The 7,503-nt window shown below is 43.8% G+C and overlaps 1 non-coding gene across 1 annotated transcript; it reads right to left on the reverse strand.

Moving 5' to 3' along the window:
* Positions 1-6,625: 6,625 nt before the first annotated feature.
* Positions 6,626-6,697, reverse strand: Trnan-guu (transfer RNA asparagine (anticodon GUU)). Its single transcript has one exon. It is a non-coding gene; the product is annotated as a tRNA-Asn (tRNA).
* Between the last annotated feature and the right edge of the window lie 806 nt (positions 6,698-7,503).

Here is a 7,503-nt window from a genome sequence, read left to right on the forward strand (position 1 = left end):
TAGTGAAAGGGGGAAAGGCCTTGATTATGTTTGAAAGTAGGGAGGGAAGCCTGTGGTGTACAGGCAGAAGCTAATAGTGAGGAACAATGGAGATATGGAGACGACTTGAGAAGCATTGCTGGCTGGCGTGCAGGGACAGCCAGAGAACTACTGAGGACAAGAACCCACAGCGGCGCATTATGTCTGAGCTTCATCTATCCCACAGAGTGCAGACCTTGTTACAACTACCTAAACCAGATAGCCTCATGCACCTAGCCCCCTAAACGCTACCCCGGTGAAACTTGAAGGGCCCCTGAACCACAAGTCAGAGGAGGAAGTTGGAGGCAGAGAACACCCACCCACCTTCCCTCCATGGAATCTTACAGTTTTTAGATGGCTGGTCATGAACACTAACCTCTTCCTAGCCCAGCTTAGAAACTTCTAAAGATACATGATGAGGGGCTGGGGTGATGGCTCAGTGCTTAAGAGCACCAACTGCTCTACCAGAGGACCCAGGTTCAATTCCCAGCACCCACATGGCAGCTAACAACTGTCTGTAAGTCTAAGATCTGACACCCTCACACAGACATACATGCATACACCAGTGCACATAAAATAAAGATAAATTATTTTTTTAAAAAAAGATATATGATGAGTAGGCATCATGACATATGACAGCCTTGCCACAGGTGGTTGGTTTGGGGGCTGGAGAGATGGTCCAGTGGTTAAGACTACTTGATGCCTTTGAAGAAAACCTGGAATTGATTTCTAGCACTCACCTGGTGGCTCACAGCCATCTATAGCTCCAGTTACAAGGAATCTGATGCCCTCTTCTGACTTCCTTAAGCACCAGGCATGTAGGTGATGCACATACCTATATGCCAGCAAAATACTCGTACACATAAGAAAAAATTTTAAAAACTCAAAATGGGCCAGGCAGTGGTGGCACATGCCTTTAATCCCAGCACTTGGGAGGCAGAGCCAGGCAGATCTCTGTGAGTTCAAGGCCAGCCTGGGCTACCAAGTGAGTTCCAGGAAAGGCGCAAAGCTACACAGACAAACCCTGTCTCGAAAAAACAAAACAAAACAAAACAAAAAACTCAAAATGGAAAAGTCGATTTGGAGAGCAAGGCTTAAAGGAAAGCATGAGAGCTAGCTAGCTGCTTCATAATGAATGCCTTTCCTGGACACGTGTCTCAGGTGACCCAGGTGAACAACTAGAGCTTTGGGGAGTGACCCACCCAAGTACCATGCAAACACAGTATGCCAATGAGAAGACCCCAGAAAAGTTGCCCAGGGAAGCCTACCGTAGTGGACCCTGCTCGTTCTCCCAGGTTTACTAAATAAGTCACTGTTTCCCTGGAGCAGGAGAAGCCAGAACTTTTTCCAGGGAAGTTCTTCTATGTTAAAGCATGAAAAGTAGGAAGAATTCCGGTCTGTACGGCATCTCAGACTTGAAGAATGGCAAAGCTAAGTAGATGACAGCAATTTCAGCTGCAAAGGAATTTTGATGGATATTTTACTAGACTAGACATCTTATGAATATGCTTTTTTAACATCTAAGAAATAAAAACAAAGTCATCTGCAAATTCACACATAAATTTCTAGAGACAATCATCAGAAAGAAATGTTTGTCTCAACTTACACCACTTTTAGCTTATTCTATAAACTAAGTACATAAGACTCTGAAGTTTGGGACCTGGACAACTAGGTATAGAGTGAGCTTCCCTTGACAAGGAAGACAATGTCTGTGTTACCTCCTTAGCTGTATGAAGACTGGGAGAGCTTTGGTGTCTGACAAAGATCCTGGAGCCTAAGGATTTCAAGATAGGCCAAGGGAAAGGGCCTTAACTGTGTGTAGAAGTAAGAAAAGATCGGAGGAGCCAGTGTCATGTACGAAAATAGGTAAGGTTTGTTTGGAAATGTCAACTTTTACACTGGGGATATGGTATGACAAATATTAGCCATCCAAGTGGAGAGTGCCTTATTTAGTGAACTTGGGAGAACAAGTGTTCTGTAGACTGTCATTCAGAAAAGAGAACAACTCTAGAGAGAGGAATCTGATCAGGTGGCATTTGGAATCAAGAGATGGGACCAACTAGAAACCCACTAGAGATGCCCTTGGGAGAACCCTGAGGTACCGATCTTTTCTAGTCTGTCAAGGAGGAAAACTGAAGGAATGAGGCAAGGAAGCCGAGTGAAGACCTGGTTGTATTGACGTTCTGAAGGGATTATAAAATGAAGTTGATGGGAGTTGTTGATGGACTGTGGGAAAATAATTAGTGACTGAGGAGCTATCTTAGGAGACAGAGAGAAAAATCTAATGACAGGGAAAAGAAATTTCTAGTTAAAAACACCAGGCTGGATGTAGATGTTGACCTCTATTTCCTATCCACATCCTCGTCAAAAGACAAAGACATAAAAAAAAAAAAAAACCCACAACAAAAGTGGGAAGGGACCGGTGAGATAGGCAAGGAGCTGGAGGGGAGGGAATGAGGGGTGGTTTAATCCAAACTCAGTATACGCATGTATGAAGTTCTCAATTTTAGAAAAGATTGTAAAGTCAAAGAGAAAAAGTATAAAGGCCAGAGACAGATGGAGGAGTGACTGACTCAGCAAACCATATACATAGGTAAAGCCAACAAGAAAATGACAGCTCTTGCCAATGAAGCCTCGAAGTACAGAAACTGGGAGGCGAGGTGAAAAACTTGGAGGAACATTATTACAGTTTCATTCTCCTGCCCGGGTGGCAGCCTGAACAGCCAAGTAAAGAGCAGATAAGAACTGAGCATGAAGCACAGCTAGGTGTTGCCAAAAGCAGAGGGATTGGAAGTCTACACTTGTAGGGGAATCCGGTCCTACCTCTCACATTCCAACAGATAGCTTGAGACAGGAGTAAAAATTTCTCTGAGGCAACTGGGCATGGTGGTACTTCCAGCACTTCAGAGGCTGAGGTGGGAGAATTGTAATTTTGACCACCCAGAGCTACATAGCAGGACCACCTGAGAGAGGGAGGAGAGACGGGGGCGGAGGAGAGAAGGAGGGGAGTGAGGGAGGCAAGAGCTGATGAGATAGCTCAGTCAGTAAAGTGTTTGGATCCCTAGCATGCACGCGGAAGCCAAGCAGAGTGGCCCCAGTCTGTAAACCCAATGCTGGAGAGGCAGAAACAAAACCCTTGAGCTCATTAGACAGCCAGCCTAAAAGAACTGGCTAGTTCTGGGCTCAGTGACAAACACTATCTCAAAAAAAAAAAAAAGCAATCAAGGAAGACCCCAGTGTCCGCTTCTGATCCTCATACACATATGGATGCCCACATGTATTCACATATCCACATGCACATAACCACATGAACACATACACACACACAAAGGAAAAAGGAAAAAGACCTACAAGCATTGGTAACTGGGATCTAGGAGAAAACCGTCAGCAGGCAGACTTTGCTCACTGACTCAGGGCTCCACTGTCAGCAGGAGCAGAAGAAAACAGTGCAAGAGCACCTCTACCCATGTATGCACTTGGAGCCCAACAACCATCAGTGGCTGCACCTCAGCCACTACCTGACTAAACTCCATGAGGAATGTGAAGAAAAAGCTGCCCAGGTGATGCCACATTTTAAGCTATTATGTTTAGAATAAATTTGTTTAATAGCAGTACAAATTAGAAAAAAACTAATAAGTGATGGGTGATGTCGCTCTGTATGCTGTGAATGTGTTGCTCTGATTGGTTGATAAACAAAATGCTGATTGGCCAGTACCCAGGCAGGAAGTATAGGTGGGATAAGCAGACAAGGAGAATTCTGGGAAGAGTAAGGCTGAGTCAGGAGTCACCAGCCAGTCACAGAGGAAGCAAGATGTGAAGGCAGAACTGAGAAAAGGTACCAAGTCATGTGGCTAAATATAAATAAGAATTATGGGTTAATTTAAGTGTAAGAGCTACTCAGTAATAAGCCTGAGCAAATGGCCAAGCAGTTATAAATAACATTGATGCAATTATTTTATAAAAGGCTGTGGGACTGTGGGTGAGAGATTTGTCCTGACCACAGGCCAGGCAAGACACAGAAAAACTTTTGACTACAAATACAGGCCAGGGAGTTGAGAAATTTGAGAATATCACCGATAGAAGTGTAATACAATATTTTAAATTTTAATTTCATAAATGTATACAGTGTATTTTGATCATAATCACCCCTCACGCTGTTCCCCCAACTTCTCCTAGTCTACCCATCACCCCCAGAAGTGATCTTAAAAATGTCAAGAAAGGGCCTGCAAGATGGCTCAGTGGGTAACGGCACTTGATGTGCAAGCTTGGGTAGAGGAAAGAACCAGCTACACAAAATTGTCCTCTGACCTCCATGTGCACTTGGTGGCTTGCATGCCTCAAACATCATGCACCACACACACACACACACACACACACACACACACATACACACACACACACGCACACTAATAACTTTAAAAGTTTTAAACCTTTTGTTCCAGAAACAAAACAACAAGCAAGAATACAAGGTAATGATTTCCCATCTAAAATGTTATTCTCACTGAAATACTGAATCAAATATAAGGATAGAAATAAAAACATTTTAGATGTAAAAGCTCAGCAGGCTCCTAGAGCATGAGTTTCATAAAATGAGAAAACAAACTAGGGAAGAGAAGGATATTATTCAAAACCCAGGAAATGTTCAAGCCATTACGGAGAGACAGGGCTCCCAGAGGGCCATCTTCAAGAGAAAGTGGAAGTGGAACTTTACCTTGCAAACATGATTGTGCTAGATGGAGTGAGGGTTTCGGGTGAAGTAGTGACAAGAACACGGGAAAACAAGCCAATAAAACGAGACAGGAAAAGCCAAAATTGTACCAAAATGAAGTAAAGTCACACATCAGTATAGATCCAGCAGCTAACGGCAAACATCTAGTTATACTGAACTTTGAACTCAGCCAACATTAAACTGTTCGAGGAGGCAACTAGTAAAGCAAATATAGGTATCCATGTATGTATGATATATATTATAGGGAAGATATGATGGTCTTCTTTTATTGTAGGAAAAATGTCATGATTGAACTAAAGTTAAGGAGTAACATTAAGGAGCCTACAGGATGGCTCACAGATAGGATACTTGCCACCAACCATAAAAGCCTTAGGTTGATTAAGAACCCACATGGAAAGAGAAAACTGCAAGTTTCCCCTGGTGTGCATTTGAATACTTGGTCCCCTGTTGGTGGAACTGTTAGGGAAGGATTAGGAGGTGTGGCCTTGTTGGAGGAGGTATAACACTGCAGGTGAGCTTTGAGGTTTCAAAGACCAGGCCATTCCCAGTCAGCTCTCTCTGACTCCTACTTGTGGATGTAAACTCTCAGCTACCGCTCTAGCGCCATGCCTGCCTGCCTACTGCTATGCTATGCTCCCTGCTATGGTGTCATGGACTCCAACCCTCTAAAAGCCCCAAATAAATGATTTTTTTTATGAGTTGCCTGTGTCATGGTGCCTTATTACAGCAATAGAAAAGTGACACATACACACTAAATGAACATTAAAAAAAATAACAGCAAGTCTTTATTGATAAACAACGAATCACTGGTGGGGGGGGACTTGATGAGATGGCTCAGCAGTTAAAATCACTTGCTACACAAACTTACAGCAAGAGTGTGGTCCCTCAAACCCACATGAGGCAGGAAGCAGTGGTACGCATCTGTAATCCAGGCACTCCTATCATGAGATTGGAAATGGAGAGAATTTTCTGAAAGGGACTGGAGATGTTAAGAGCACTAGCTGCTCTTCCAGAGGACCTGGATTTGAGTCCCAACTCACAGGTGGTGGCTTCCAACCATATATAACTCCAGCTCCAGGGGATCCCACACTCTCTCTGGTCTCTATGGACACTAGGCATGCACATGGTACACAGGCATACCACAGGCAAAGCACGCAGACATAAAATGAAATAACTATAAAAACAAAAAAGAATTGCCTGGAAGCTCAAGGGTTAGCTAGCCTAGGATACACTGTATAGCCCCACAGATGAGAGCCCCTGCCTCAACAAGGATGGAAGGTGAGAACTGGCTCCTAAAAGTTGTTCTCTGAGCCTTTCACGGCCTTAAGTGCACACACACATGCGCACACACATACAGATATATTTGTGCCAGCAAGGTGGCTCAGCAGTGGGTAAAGGTGCTTGCCTCCAAGCCTAATAATCAGAGTTCAATTCCCAGATCCTATATGGTGGAAGGAGAGAACTGATTCCGAAAACTGTCCTATGATGTGTGCCATACATGTGTGGAAGTCAGAGGAACAACTTGATCTCCACACTTACCCATACATGTACAGACAAAGTATAAAGTTATTAAAATACATACAAGTTTTAGGGGTTTTGTTTGTTTGGTTTGGTTGGTTTGTTTGTTTGATTGGTTGGTTGGTTGGTTGGTTTTTTGAGACAGGGTTTCCCTGTGTAGCTTTTGGATCCTATCCTAGAACTCACTCTGTAGACCAGGCTGGCCTTGTACTCACAGAGATCTGCCTGCCTCCACCTCCTAAGTGCTGGGATTAAAGGCATGCACCACCACCACCGCCCAGCAACAGTAACCCAGGGCCTTGTGCTTGCTAGGCAAGCGCTCTACCACTGAGCTAAATCCCCAACCCCTAGAACATTAGCCTCCTTGTCGGGGAATCGAACCCCGGTCTCCCACGTAACCGGCGGGAATACTCACCACTATACTAACAAGGAAGACAGTTAAAAGTTTTAAAGCCTAAAGATGTAGGGTGTGGTAGAAGACGGTTAAAAGTTTTAAAGCCTAAAGATGTAGGGTGTGGTAGAAGATGGTTAAAAGTTTTAAAGCCTAAAGATGTAGTGTGTGCTTGGGGAAGAGAGAGACTTGCTGGTGGTTTTGATGATGGTAAGAAAAGCTTCTTTCTTAGTGCTTTCTTCCTCAGCGAACTAAACAAGAACCAGGTGTGGTGGCAGGGTCATTACCTATGTCAGAGGTTTGAAGAGAACCAGAGATATTAAATACTCTTCTTGAGTATAGTATTGGGAGCTATTGGGTGATAATCTGAAAATGCTTAGTGCACAATTTAAGAAAGGTGAACTTCACCAAGTTTATTAATCCTTCCTTCCCTTCCTTGCAAATGCTATTTTATGTGAATGGATGTTTTGCATTTATGTAGTGCACCACATGCATGGTGCCTGCAGAGGTCAACAGAGGGTGTCAGATCTCCTGGAACTGGAGTTCCAGATGGTTGGGTGCTGGAAACCAAAACCAGGTCTTCTGCAAGAACAACTGTTCCTTTTTTTTTTTTTTCCTTCTCTTACAAGTGTTCTTAACTGCCATCTCTTCAACCTCTTCTACATGTTTTGGTTTTTTTGAGACAGGGTTTCTCTGTGTAACAGCTGTTCTGGGAACTTGCTCTGTAGACCAGGCTGGCCTTGAACTTTGAGATCCACCTGCCTTTGCCTCCTGAGTGCTGGGATTAAAGGTGTGCCCCTCCACTGCTGGCTCCCATAAGCTATTTTTTTTTCAGTTTTTTTTTTAT

This window comes from Peromyscus californicus, unplaced genomic scaffold (assembly GCF_007827085.1).
Source record: "Peromyscus californicus insignis strain IS unplaced genomic scaffold, ASM782708v3 Scaffold_19__1_contigs__length_69161282, whole genome shotgun sequence".
NCBI classification, from domain to species: Eukaryota; Metazoa; Chordata; class Mammalia; order Rodentia; family Cricetidae; genus Peromyscus; species Peromyscus californicus.